This window comes from Phyllobates terribilis, unplaced genomic scaffold (assembly GCF_046119375.1).
Source record: "Phyllobates terribilis strain yellow unplaced genomic scaffold, ASM4611937v1 Scaffold_3__8_contigs__length_932513732, whole genome shotgun sequence".
NCBI lineage: Eukaryota > Metazoa > Chordata > Amphibia > Anura > Dendrobatidae > Phyllobates > Phyllobates terribilis.
In genome coordinates, this window is record NW_027362763.1 from 679,335,781 (window position 1) to 679,350,470 (window position 14,690).

The following is a 14,690-nucleotide window of genomic DNA, read 5'->3' on the forward strand; positions in this document are numbered from 1 at the left end:
TCTCCCATTCAAATCTAACGTGACATTAAGAGGTTAATCAGCGCCATTGTCACCTAGGATCTATAATCAGAGATAAATCAGATATAACCCGCACAGGAATAGAGATAGCTGCAGGCGGCTCCTAATCGTTACTTAATGATTGATAACGGCTCATTACTGACACCAATAATTGTATCCTGGTTGGAAAACCTTTATCTTAAAATTTACGACCCCCTCCCCCCCCCCCTTAGGCCACGTTCACACATTCAATGTTTGGTCAGTATTTTACATCAGTATTTGTAAGCCAAAATTAGGTGAAGAACAATCAGAGGAAAAGTATAATAGAAACAAGTCACCAATTCTGCATTTATCAACAACTCCTGGTTTTGGCTTACAAATACTGATGTAAAATACTGACCAAATACTGAACGTGGCCAGAAAGGGATATTTCCACTGTAAATATTGAAATCAATTGTTGACATGAAGCAGCAAGGTCAGAAGTATAAAGTGCATTCTAGCCATCAGCTTTTATCCCTTGTGCTTAGATCAGGGGTGGGGAGCCTTTTTTCTGCCAAGGGCTATTTGGATATTTATAACATCATTGGGGTCACACTAAATAATCAGCTTGAAAAACGATCCAGCTATATTTGATCGAATAATTAATGAACTCGCCCCTAAAGTTAATTGGGGCGAGTTGCAGTCTTGAACGCAGTAAACTCTTTGCTATGTATATCACACTGCAGGTCACCTCAAAGTGGGAAATTCCTCACTGCTCACGTAACATAAAACTCTGGCAGTGGGAGGTCTGCTATATACATCACATAGGAGACACCGAGACTGCTGTATATACATTAAATAAGAAACACAGAGATTGTTGTATACACATCACACAGGACACACCTATACTGCTGTATATACATCACATAGGAGACACCGAGACTGCTGTACGTACATCACATAGGAGACACAGAAACTGCTGTATATATACATCACATAGGAGACACTGAGCAGCAGGCAGCACGGTGGCGCAGTGGTTAGCACTGCAGCCTTGCAGCGCTGGAATCTTGGGTTCAAATCCCACCAAGGACAACATCTGCAAGGAGTTTGTATGTTCTCCCCGTGTTTGTGTGGGTTTCCTCCGGGTTCTCCGGTTTCCTCCCACACTCCAAAGACATAGTGATAGGAAATTTAGATTGTGAGCCCCAATGGGGACAGTGATGACATCTGTAAAGTGCCGTGGAATGAATGGCACAATATAAGTGAGTAAAATAAATAAGAATAGGACCACCTATTCGTTAAGATGAAGCGGCAGATAAAGCTGAAAAAAGACACAAAAGTGCAAAAGTAAATGTACTGTGGATCTTATTAACAATAAGTGTGCATTTTCTGTGCTTTATAAAAATAATGTGGTTGTGGGAATAATCCTTTGAAACGAACACTTTTTATGTCATTGCATTCATAGATATCACCACAAGATGGCAATATTGTATAACTTTCATAAACAATAGGAAAAATATTTTATATTGCGCTAAACACAGAGATTGGAGCAATACCCAAGAATAAGAGATTATAGACCTGATATAAGAGCAACTAAACGGAATATTAAAGGGCAGCCGCCATTAGCCTCATGCTGCACGAACCACAGGCAGCATGAATCACAGTCTAAATACACCAGTTGGGTATGTTTTACGCTGATACTGCAGAATTTCAGAGAAAACTAAGTTTGTAAAGCTGGACGGAGATTATATGGAGACACATGACTAGTCCGGGACCACCCTGTCCAGCTTCTTCACACCCTCTCCAGTTGGTTAACCGGTCTCTACGTACAAACACAAATTGGAAAGTCCTGACAATCAAGTGGAGTATGGTGGAGAGAAGCCGAGGCTTTCACCCTCATGTTTATTTATGTACCCATGAAAGGCCTAATAAATTGATGATTATTTTTATTTTATTTCAATCAAACACATTTTTACAAAACAAAAATGCAGATATAACTTTTCTCATCAACACAACTTAAATTTTAATTTAAAATATAAGAAATTATCTATAAAAAATATTTTTGACTGTGAGATTTGGGCTTGAAAGACTTACAAACTGCACTACATTATAAAATATTTATTTGACCGGATGAGGCAGATGTACTTACTATGAAAATCCATGTCACAATGGCCGTGTACTGCAAAAAAAAAAGGGACTGCACATCTTTAGTATTAAATTAATGTACAGGTGCACAATATAAGCTATGTGGCCAATACATGAACATATACATACACGATGAGTCTGCACGCTGCGATTAATGAATACATGAAATCCAATATTGCTGTACACGTTAAAAATGTAAGGTATTTAAGGTTTTTTTTCAAGAAAAAGTGCAAAAGCCTCAAACCACGTCAAGGTGTACCCTATAACGAGCACAGCAAGAGTTCATGTATTCATTCATACTGACGCTCAGGGTATGCATGGGAATGGCTGTGTGATCATTTCATTCATTTGGACCCATATGAAGCTCATTTTACTACAAACGCAAAGAAACATTCACAAAGGATTATATAGTCATTCTGACATGGATGTTTATAATAAGTGCATCAGCGCCATCAGGTCTAAGAGATCCTCTTAATAAAGTATACAATTTGTGTTGTGAAAATTGATGACAGATCTGCTTTACGTGTTCTGGAATTTCTTATTCTATAAAACTTTCACACATTGTACAATACACAAAGAATTGTAAAACTAAAGTGAGACAGACTCCATCAGAAGGAATCAGGAATAAAGCTGCACAGGTCTGTCAGGAGCTTTCTCAGTGCACGTTCATCTGTAAGATACAAGGAAAATACATTTATTACTTCCAGACGCTTATAAATACGTTATAGCATCTCTGAAATTATTAATATAAAGATAACATCTACATAATAATGATCAGTCACTTCCTAAATATATTGCATTACTTATATTGTACTGATCCTGTGTTACATCCTGTATTATACTCCAGAGCTGCACTCACTATTCTGCTGGTGCAGTCACTGTGTACATACATTACATTACTGATCCTGAGTTACATCCTGTATTATACTCCAGAGCTGCACTCACTATTCTGCTGGTGCAGTCACTGTGTACATACATTACATTACTGATCCTGAGTTACATCCTGTATTATACTCCAGAGCTGCACTCACTATTCTGCTGGTGCAGTCACTGGGTACATACATTACATTACTGATCCTGAGTTACATCCTGTATTATACCCCAGAGCTGCACTCACTATTCTGCTGATGCAGTCACTGTGTACATACATTACATTACTGATCCTGAGTTACATCCTGTATTATACTCCAGAGCTGCACTCACTATTCTGCTGGTGGAGTCACTGTGTACATACATTACATTACTGATCCTGAGTTACATCCTGTATTATACTCCAGAGCTGCACTCACTATTCTGCTGGTGCAGTCACTGTGTACATACATTACATTACTGATCCTGAGTTACATCCTGTATTATACTCCAGAGCTGCACTCACTATTCTGCTGGCGCAGTCACTGTGTACATACATTACATTACTGATCCTGAGTTACATCCTGTATTATACTCCAGAGCTGCACTCACTATTCTGCTGGTGCAGTCACTGTGTCCATACATTACTGATCCTGTACTGATCCTGAGTTACATCCTGTATTATACTCCAGAGCTGCACTCACTATTCTGCTGGTGCAGTCACTGTGTACATACATTACATTACTGATCCTGAGTTGCATCCTGTATTATACCCCAGAGCTGCAATCAGTATTCTGCTGGTGCAGTCACTGTGTACGTACATTACATTACTGATCCTGAGTTACATCCTGTATTATACTCCAGAGCTGCACTCACTATTCTGCTGGTGCAGTCACTGTGTACATACATTACATTACTGATCCTGAGTTACATCCTGTATTATACTCCAGAGCTGCACTCACTATTCTGCTGGTGCAGTCACTGTGTACATACATTACTGATCCTGAGTTACATCCTGTATTATACTCCAGAGCAGCACTCACTATTTTGCTGGTGCAGTCACTGTGTACATACATTACATTACTTATCCTGTACTGATCCTGAGCTACATCCTGTATTATACTCCAGAGCTGCACTCACTATTCTGCTGGTGCAGTCACTGTGTACATACATTACATTACTGATCCTGAGTTACATCCTGTATTATACTCCAGAGCTGCACTCACTATTCTGCTGGTGGAGTCACTGTGCACATACATTACATTACTGATCCTGAGTTACATCCTGTATTATACTCCAGAGCTGCACTCACTATTCTGCTGGTGGAGTCACTGTGTACATACATTACATTACTGATCCTGAGTTACATCCTGTATTATACTCCAGAGCTGCACTCACTATTCTGCTGGTGCAGTCACTGTGTACATACATTACATTACTGATCCTGAGTTACATCCTGTATTATACTCCAGAGCTGCACTCACTATTCTGCTGGTGCAGTCACTGTGTACATACATTACATTACTGATCCTGAGTTACATCCTGTATTATACTCCAGAGCTGCACTCACTATTCTGCTGGTGGAGTCACTGTGTACATACATTACATTACTGATCCTGAGTTACATCCTGTATTATACTCCAGAGCTGCACTCACTATTCTGCTGGTGCAGTCACTGTGTACATACATTACATTACTGATCCTGAGTTACATCCTGTATTATACTCCAGAGCTGCACTCACTATTCTGCTGGCGCAGTCACTGTGTACATACATTACATTACTGATCCTGAGTTACATCCTGTATTATACTCCAGAGCTGCACTCACTATTCTGCTGGTGCAGTCACTGTGTCCATACATTACTGATCCTGTACTGATCCTGAGTTACATCCTGTATTATACTCCAGAGCTGCACTCACTATTCTGCTGGTGCAGTCACTGTGTACATACATTACATTACTGATCCTGAGTTGCATCCTGTATTATACCCCAGAGCTGCAATCAGTATTCTGCTGGTGCAGTCACTGTGTACGTACATTACATTACTGATCCTGAGTTACATCCTGTATTATACTCCAGAGCTGCACTCACTATTCTGCTGGTGCAGTCACTGTGTACATACATTACATTACTGATCCTGAGTTACATCCTGTATTATACTCCAGAGCTGCACTCACTATTCTGCTGGTGCAGTCACTGTGTACATACATTACTGATCCTGAGTTACATCCTGTATTATACTCCAGAGCAGCACTCACTATTTTGCTGGTGCAGTCACTGTGTACATACATTACATTACTTATCCTGTACTGATCCTGAGCTACATCCTGTATTATACTCCAGAGCTGCACTCACTATTCTGCTGGTGCAGTCACTGTGTACATACATTACATTACTGATCCTGAGTTACATCCTGTATTATACTCCAGAGCTGCACTCACTATTCTGCTGGTGGAGTCACTGTGTACATACATTACATTACTGATCCTGAGTTACATCCTGTATTATACTCCAGAGCTGCACTCACTATTCTGCTGGTGCAGTCACTGTGTACATACATTACATTACTGATCCTGAGTTACATCCTGTATTATACTCCAGAGCTGCACTCACTATTCTGCTGGTGCAGTCACTGTGTACATACATTACTGATCCTGAGTTACATCCTGTATTATACTCCAGAGCAGCACTCACTATTTTGCTGGTGCAGTCACTGTGTACATACATTACATTACTGATCCTGAGTTACATCCTGTATTATACTCCAGAGCTGCACTCACTATTCTGCTGGTGCAGTCACTGTGTACATACATTACTTATCCTGTACTGATCCTGAGCTACATCCTGTATTATACTCCAGAGCTGCACTCACTATTCTGCTGGTGCAGTCACTGTGTACATACATTACATTACTGATCCTGAGTTACATCCTGTATTATACTCCAGAGCTGCACTCACTATTCTGCTGGTGGAGTCACTGTGTACATACATTACATTACTGATCCTGAGTTACATCCTGTATTATACTCCAGAGCTGCACTCACTATTCTGCTGGTCCAGTCACTGTGTACATACATTACATTACTGATCCTGAGTTACATCCTGTATTATACTCCAGAGCTGCACTCACTATTCTGCTGGTGCAGTCACTGTGTACATACATTACATTACTGATCCTGAGTTACATCCTGTATTATACTCCAGAGCTGCACTCACTATTCTGCTGGTGGAGTCACTGTGTACATACATTACATTACTGATCCTGAGTTACATCCTGTATTATACTCCAGAGCTGCACTCACTATTCTGCTGGTGCAGTCACTGTGTACATACATTACATTACTGATCCTGAGTTACATCCTGTATTATACTCCAGAGCTGCACTCACTATTCTGCTGGTGGAGTCACTGTGTACATACATTACATTACTGATCCTGAGTTACATCCTGTATTATACTCCAGAGCTGCACTCACTATTCTGCTGGTGGAGTCACTGTGTACATACATTACATTACTGATCCTGAGTTGCATCCTGTATTATACTCCAGAGCTGCACTCACTATTCTGCTGGTGCAGTCACTGTGTACATACATTACATTACTGATCCTGAGTTACATCCTGTATTATACTCCAGAGCTGCACTCACTATTCTGCTGGCGCAGTCACTGTGTACATACATTAAATTACTGATCCTGAGTTACATCCTGTATTATACTCCAGAGCTGCACTCACTATTCTGCTGGTGCAGTCACTGTGTCCATACATTACTGATCCTGTACTGATCCTGAGTTACATCCTGTATTATACTCCAGAGCTGCACTCACTATTCTGCTGGTGCAGTCACTGTGTACATACATTACATTACTGATCCTGAGTTGCATCCTGTATTATACCCCAGAGCTGCAATCAGTATTCTGCTGGTGCAGTCACTGTGTACGTACATTACATTACTGATCCTGAGTTACATCCTGTATTATACTCCAGAGCTGCACTCACTATTCTGCTGGTGCAGTCACTGTGTACATACATTACATTACTGATCCTGAGTTACATCCTGTATTATACTCCAGAGCTGCACTCACTATTCTGCTGGTGCAGTCACTGTGTACATACATTACTGATCCTGAGTTACATCCTGTATTATACTCCAGAGCAGCACTCACTATTTTGCTGGTGCAGTCACTGTGTACATACATTACATTACTTATCCTGTACTGATCCTGAGCTACATCCTGTATTATACTCCAGAGCTGCACTCACTATTCTGCTGGTGCAGTCACTGTGTACATACATTACATTACTGATCCTGAGTTACATCCTGTATTATACTCCAGAGCTGCACTCACTATTCTGCTGGTGGAGTCACTGTGTATATACATTACATTATTGATCCTGAGTTACATCCTGTATTATACTCCAGAGCTGCACTCACTATTCTGCTGGTGCAGTCACTGTGTACATATATTACATTACTGATCCTGAGTTACATCCTGTATTATACTCCAGAGCTGCACTCACTATTCTGCTGGTGCAGTCACTGTGTACATACATTACATTACTGATCCTGAGTTACATCCTGTATTATACTCCAGAGCTGCACTCACTATTCTGCTGGTGCAGTCACTGTGTACATACATTACTGATCCTGAGTTACATCCTGTATTATACTCCAGAGCAGCACTCACTATTTTGCTGGTGCAGTCACTGTGTACATACATTACTTATCCTGTACTGATCCTGAGCTACATCCTGTATTATACTCCAGAGCTGCACTCACTATTCTGCTGGTGCAGTCACTGTGTACATACATTACATTACTGATCCTGAGTTACATCCTGTATTATACTCCAGAGCTGCACTCACTATTCTGCTGGTGCAGTCACTGTGTACATACATTACTGATCCTGAGTTACATCCTGTATTATACTCCAGAGCAGCACTCACTATTTTGCTGGTGCAGTCACTGTGTACATACATTACATTACTGATCCTGAGTTACATCCTGTATTATACTCCAGAGCTGCACTCACTATTCTGCTGGTGCAGTCACTGTGTACATACATTACTGATCCTGAGTTACATCCTGTATTATACTCCAGAGCAGCACTCACTATTTTGCTGGTGCAGTCACTGTGTACATACATTACATTACTGATCCTGAGTTACATCCTGTATTATACTCCAGAGCTGCACTCACTATTCTGCTGGTGCAGTCACTGTGTACATACATTACTTATCCTGTACTGATCCTGAGCTACATCCTGTATTATACTCCAGAGCTGCACTCACTATTCTGCTGGTGCAGTCACTGTGTACATACATTACATTACTGATCCTGAGTTACCTCCTGTATTATACTCCAGAGCTGCACTCACTATTCTGCTGGTGCAGTCACTGTGTACATACATTACATTACTGATCCTGAGTTACATCCTGTATTATACTCCAGAGCTGCACTCACTATTCTGCTGGTGGAGTCACTGTGTACATACATTACATTACTGATCCTGAGTTACATCCTGTATTATACTCCAGAGCTGCACTCACTATTCTGCTGGTGCAGTCACTGTGTACATACATTACATTACTGATCCTGAGTTACATCCTGTATTATACTCCAGAGCTGCACTCACTATTCTGCTGGTGGAGTCACTGTGTACATACATTACATTACTGATCCTGAGTTACATCCTGTATTATACTCCAGAGCTGCACTCACTATTCTGCTGGTGCAGTCACTGTGTACATACATTACATTACTGATCCTGAGTTACATCCTGTATTATACTCCAGAGCTGCACTCACTATTCTGCTGGTGCAGTCACTGTGTACATACATTACATTACTGATCCTGAGTTACATCCTGTAGATCTTTTATTATAAAAATGAAAAACATAACAAAATTAATAACCAGAAAATAAACAATGTAATGAACTGGTCCAGCCGCTCCCTCTCTCCTCACACACATATTATACATATATACACAATAATAACTACCTACACTGTGACATCTGGTCCGGTTACCAAACAAATAATAACAATATAATAAACAATAACCGACAAATTATATACAAACTAATATATACATTCTTTTTTTTTTTTAAATAAAATAAATACTAACTATACAAATATATACAAGACAAAACAAAACACCCCACACTCAAGCCCACCAGTCCCTCCCCGGCACTGACCTGAGAGCTGGTCCTGCGCCTCATGCCTCAGTCCATGTCCAACGTCCATAGGCCAGATCAGGCAGTGCCAGTTTTTCACCCAAATAACCAGTGTCCCACAAGATGAACCCACCTCCCCCCTTTTCCCTCCACCCAACCTAACACCTACACCCAAACCCAAATATACAATATATACAGAAACAAACAATACAATAACAAACAATACAATAACCACAACTGACAAAGCCCAAGTTCGGCGCCTGCAGCCCTACATCACTGTCTACTGATCAATAAAACAAAAATCTATGGTGTCAGCAGCAGCCCACCACCAGGAGAGGAGATGACCAGACTAGGGCACACTAAAAGAAAAGCCCCTCCAGAGGAGAGCGGCCCTCCGTGTACCCAGTCTCTCATACTCCAGAGAATGCACCTTCACCAGGTCACCGAGTATGGTCCTAAACACATCGTCCACTGGGAGGATTTTCCGCTGCGTCGATACTAAGCACCGTGCGTTCCACGTGTGATACCTAACCACTGCGCTAACTAGAAATAAGGTGCAGCGGTCCCGACCACCCAGGTCCCCGAATGCTCCATAGGCCCATTCCGCATAAGAGAGACCGGCCAGCCGGGGCCAGCCAATGGAGGCGCCCACCCTGTTGTACACCTCTGTGTTAAAGGGACAACGAAGCAGGAAGTGGTCCATGCTTTCAAGCATGGTACCACAATGCTCCCGAGCACAGTTCCTGTCCTCAGAGCTCCTACACTTCAGATTGTCCCTCACACACAGTTTCCCATGGAAGCAGTGCCAAGCCAAGTCCCAAACCTTCGAGGGGATCCTGATAGAATTCAAAAGATGCAGACCCACCCCAAGATCCCGACTTGGGCAATCCCTGAGCGCCAGAGGCCTCTGAAAATGGGTCAACAGAACCCTTTTGTCAAGGAGCTTCCTTGGCAGAGTCCTGACCTCCCACATTCCCAGACCCCACCGGCGAATTACCTTCAGAACCACGGTAGCGTAAGCCGGGAGATGTCCATGTGGTGTGCAGAGATCCTTCACTTGCCCTCCTGTCTCCCATTCCTGGAAGAAAGGCTGAAACCATCCCTTACAGGAGAATACCCACGGAGGAGCCCTTTCTTTCCAGAGGTTTGCAATATTGATCTTAATGAAGGTATTCACAAGGAATACCACAGGGTTGACCATACCCAACCCTCCTAGTCTCCTCGTACGGTAAGTAACCTCCCTCTTGACCAGGTTCAGTCTATTCCCCCATAACAGTTGAAAGAACAAACTGTAGACCCGAGTCCAGAGAGGCTCTGGCAAGATGCACACACTGCCCAGATAGATCAGCAAAGGGAGCAGGTAAGTTTTGATCAGGTTTACCCTTTCCCTTAGGGTCAAAGACCAACCCTTCCATTGGTTCACCTTCTGAGTGGCGATCTCTAGCCTGCTGTCCCAATTTTGTTTGGGGTAATCCCCCTGGCCAAATTCGATGCCAAGAACTTTTGCAGAGACTTTGGGTTCTGGAAGGGTGTCCGGGAGATCAAAACCAGGATCTCCTCCTCCCAGCCAGAGACTCTCACACTTATCCCGGCTGATCTTAGACCCGGATGCCTCCGAGTAGCGATTTACCTCTGACATCAGCCATTCTGCCTCCCCATCAGAGGAAACAAAAACGGTGACGTCATCGGCATACGCCACCACTCTCAGAGTGGCTTCCGGTGCTGCCCGGTCCATCCCGATCCCAGCCAACGGTCCACGCTCCACCCTCCTAAGAAGTGGGTCAATCGCAAACACGTACAGTAGCGGGCTCAAGGGACAACCCTGGCGAACACCACACCCAACCTCAAAAGAGCTGCCAATCCAACCGTTCACAAGCAGGAAACTCTCTGCCCCAGAGTACAAGGTCTTAAGCCAATCAACAAACCCCCCCGGCAGGCCATACCTCAGAAGGACAGACCAGAGGTACTCATGATTAACCCGATCAAACGCTTTTGCCTGGTCCAATGACAGCATGTACCCCTTCCAGTGGCCAGCCCTACCCTGCTCCACCGCCTCTCGGACACAGAGTACAGCACTAATTGTACTGCGGCCCGGAACAGAGCAATGCTGGGCTCCCGAAAGGAGCTGGGGTGCAAATTTCACCAGCCGATTAAACAGCACCTTTGCCAAAACCTTCCTGTCTGCATTGAGAAGCGCTATGGGACGCCAATTCTCAATGCAAGATGGGTCCTTACCCTTTGACAAGATGATCAGGGCAGACCTCCTCATTGACTTTGGCAGAGTGCCCGAGGAAAGACACTCATTGAATACCTCAGTCAAGAGGGGAACCAAGGCGTCCTTAAAGGTCTTATAGAATTCAGATGTTAAGCCATCCGGACCGGGAGATTTCTTCAGGGCAAGCCCTTCAATCGCCAACTTAACTTCCTCTTCCCTGATCATCTCTGTCAAAACACCAAGAGAGGGGTCTACCCCTGGTTCGGGGACGGCTTCAGCCAGAAAAGCCGACATCTCATCCCAATCCAGATCCCTCTTCCCCAAGAGGTGCGAGTAGAAGGATCTGACGACCTCCAGGACCCCTGATCTGGATCTTTTCAGGGACCCCGCAGTGTCAACCAGTCCTGTAACAACTTTACTATTCACTGACATCTTGCAGTTTCTATAAGGGTCGGGCGAGCGGTACTTCCCGTAATCCCTCTCAAAAACCAAAGATGCGTGTCTATCATACTGACACCTCATTAGCAAAGATTTCACTCTGGAGATCTCCTCGCGGCTACCTCCAGTTGAGACAAGATGCTCGAGTTTCCTCCTCAGGCCCTGATACAGGTGGTACCTGTCCAGGCTCCTGAGGCTCGAGAGCAGGCGAAAGAATCTCGCCACCCTTTTCTTAAACATCTCCCACCACTCTGACTTACTACTACAAAGATCCAGTAAGGGTACCTGGCTCTGAAGAAAATCCTCAAAGGACTGTCTTATCTCCGCTTCTTCCAAGAGAGACGAATTGAGCCTCCAAAAGCCTCTTCCCATCCGGGGGGTTTCTGTAACATTCAGGGAAAACAAAATCAAACAGTGATCGGAGAACTCCACCTCAACAACAGATACTGCTGAAGAGACGGCTTCCTCCTTTAAATAAAACCTGTCTATCCTGGACCTACAGTTACCTCTATGATAGGTGAACCCCTCGTGGCCTGCGGTGTGCCGGATGTGGACATCCACCAGGCGAGCCTCACTAGCTATACTATTAAGGGCGACGCTATCATAAGTCATCTTGTCTCTGGAACCTCCTCTATCCCGGGGCCTCGTGACAGTGTTGAAGTCCCCTCCAAAGACGACCTGCCGACTCGTAAAAAGGTAGGGCTTGATCCTCATAAAGAGACACTTCCGGTCCCACTTAGATTGGGGACCATAGATGTTAATGAGCCGGAGCTCTTGTCCCTTCATGAGGACATCTAATATCAGGCACCTCCCCATTTCTAACTCAATAACCCGTCGGCATTCTACCGGTGCGGTAAAAAGGACCGCCACTCCGCTATACGGCTCGGCCGCAAGAGACCAATAGGAGGGCCCGAGTCTCCACTCCCTCTTAGCTATAAACACCTCTGCCATATTTGGCAGCCTGGTCTCTTGCAAAAAGAAAATGTCAGCTTCAACCCGGCTGAGAAAATCAAAGGCCACAAATCTAGCCATGTTTGACTTAATGCTGGCGACATTAATGGACGCCAGCGTCAACGGAGTGGGTACCGCCATCATTGGTGATTGAGTTAGATGGCTTTCTTCTTCCCATTCCCTTTATCCTCTGCCTCAGAGGAGGAATCCTTCCCCCTCTTTAATGACACAGAGGTGTCCATTCCCACCTTTTTCCTTCTTTTTTCGTCCTCGTCTCCGGATTCTGGGCCAGTCCCTCCCCCCAAGGACCTTGCATCCCCAGGAGAAGGAGACTCGGCGCCCCCTGTAAGCTCCGCTGAAGCCGGAACCTCAGCCTCCTCCTCAGAGGAAGAGATGTTATCAAGGGCTTGGAACCGGTTAGAAAGACCAACTAGAGGGGAGTCGGTTTTACCTTCCTTAGGTACCTTGGTCAGAGCGGGAGAAGATGTTTTATCTCCCTTCTTTCTCTTCTTTTTGGTGCCGAGCTTACGCTTGTGCTCTAGCCACCGCTTATTATCCTCATCCATACTTTCATAATGGGAGGATTCTGAGGCAGAGGCAGTTTCCTCCCTGTGGATCCTCCTGACCTCCTCATCCAACTCATCATCCCTCGGGGCCTCAGCAGCAACACTGGCATCCAGGACAGGGGCTGCCCCGGTAGTCTGGGGCTCTCCCCGCTCCCTCTCCTGTCTGCGCTTGTCTAGACGCCTCAGCTGGGCAGGCGTCTTTTTATTGCTTTTCTTCCCTGGCCCCTCAGCTCCCCCACCCCTGCTAGTCCCCTCTCCAGCAGAATCGGCCTCACGGCTTACTCCCACCGGGGTCTCGACTGCATTAGCAAAGGAGCGAGGACAACGGCTGAATGGGTGACCTAACTCACCACACAGGTGGCACCTAATCTCCACACAAGAGGCGGCAAGATGGCCGACACCCCCACACAACGCGCATTTCTGCACGGTGCAGTTTGCACTGAAGTGTGTGGGGTCGCCGCACCTGTGACAGAGCTTCAGTTGCCCCTGGTAGAAGACCAGGATACGATCCCTACCCAGGAAGGCAGACGATGGAATGTGGGCAACCGTACCACCTGAACGCTTAAGTTTTACCATAAACGTCCAGGCCCCTGACCTGATACCAAACTCGTCGCGGTTTTTCTTTGGCATCTCCACCACCTCTCCATACCGACCAAGCCACGTCATGATGTCATAGCAAGAAAGCGACTCGTTACGAGTCATCACGGTCACTTTCTTGATCTGGTTTTGGCGAGACACTGCCTGAACGGCAAAGTCTCGCCAGCCGGGCTCATTTTTTGCCAACTCATAATTCGCCCAGAAGAGCTCAAGCCCCTCCGGCCGAACAAAGCTGACATCAAACTCAGGCGTGGAATAGGGATGTATCAAGGCGTAGATGTCAATCACCTTGAAGCCCATCGTCAGCAGGAGCTCCACAACTTTAGACCTTGGCGGACATGCATCACTGCCCCTCCACCGAAGACGGACCACATTCCTACGCACACTGCCTGGCCCGGCTGTTGGGAGGGGCCACACTGTATCTCCCCCTTTTTGCTCTCGGAAGGCCTCGAGGCCATGCCTCTCTATCCAGAAGGATAGATCAACCTCTCGACCCTCTACCATTAGTGATCTCTCCCCCTTCTTTAGAGCCTCCAGAAGGCGCCGTTGCAACATGCCGTCCCCAAAGCCCGGAGACGAGGAGGATGCCCTATTTGCCCCGGAGGTGACACTGGCATAACTCTGGACAGGTGTTGCCACCCCCGGGGGGGCAACCGGACCAGTGACCACATCAGCCCCAACAGTATCACCATTACCCACCTCCATCTCACCCTCCACCAAACCAGCAACCACACCACTAGACAATGAATTATCCTCATTCACCTCCACCACCACATTCATTC

General features: G+C 45.1%; 1 protein-coding gene across 2 annotated transcripts in view; it reads right to left on the bottom strand.

Annotated features, from left to right (window-relative positions):
- Window positions 1-1,905: 1,905 nt before the first annotated feature.
- The window catches only part of LOC141257343 (calpain-13-like), a 212,037-nt gene continuing 199,252 nt past the window's right edge, over window positions 1,906-14,690 (bottom strand). For both annotated transcript variants that reach the window (XM_073671798.1, XM_073671799.1), the window contains one exon: window positions 1,906-2,791. The gene's annotated coding sequence lies outside the window, so the exon portion shown is untranslated. The remainder of the gene's footprint in view (window positions 2,792-14,690) is intronic.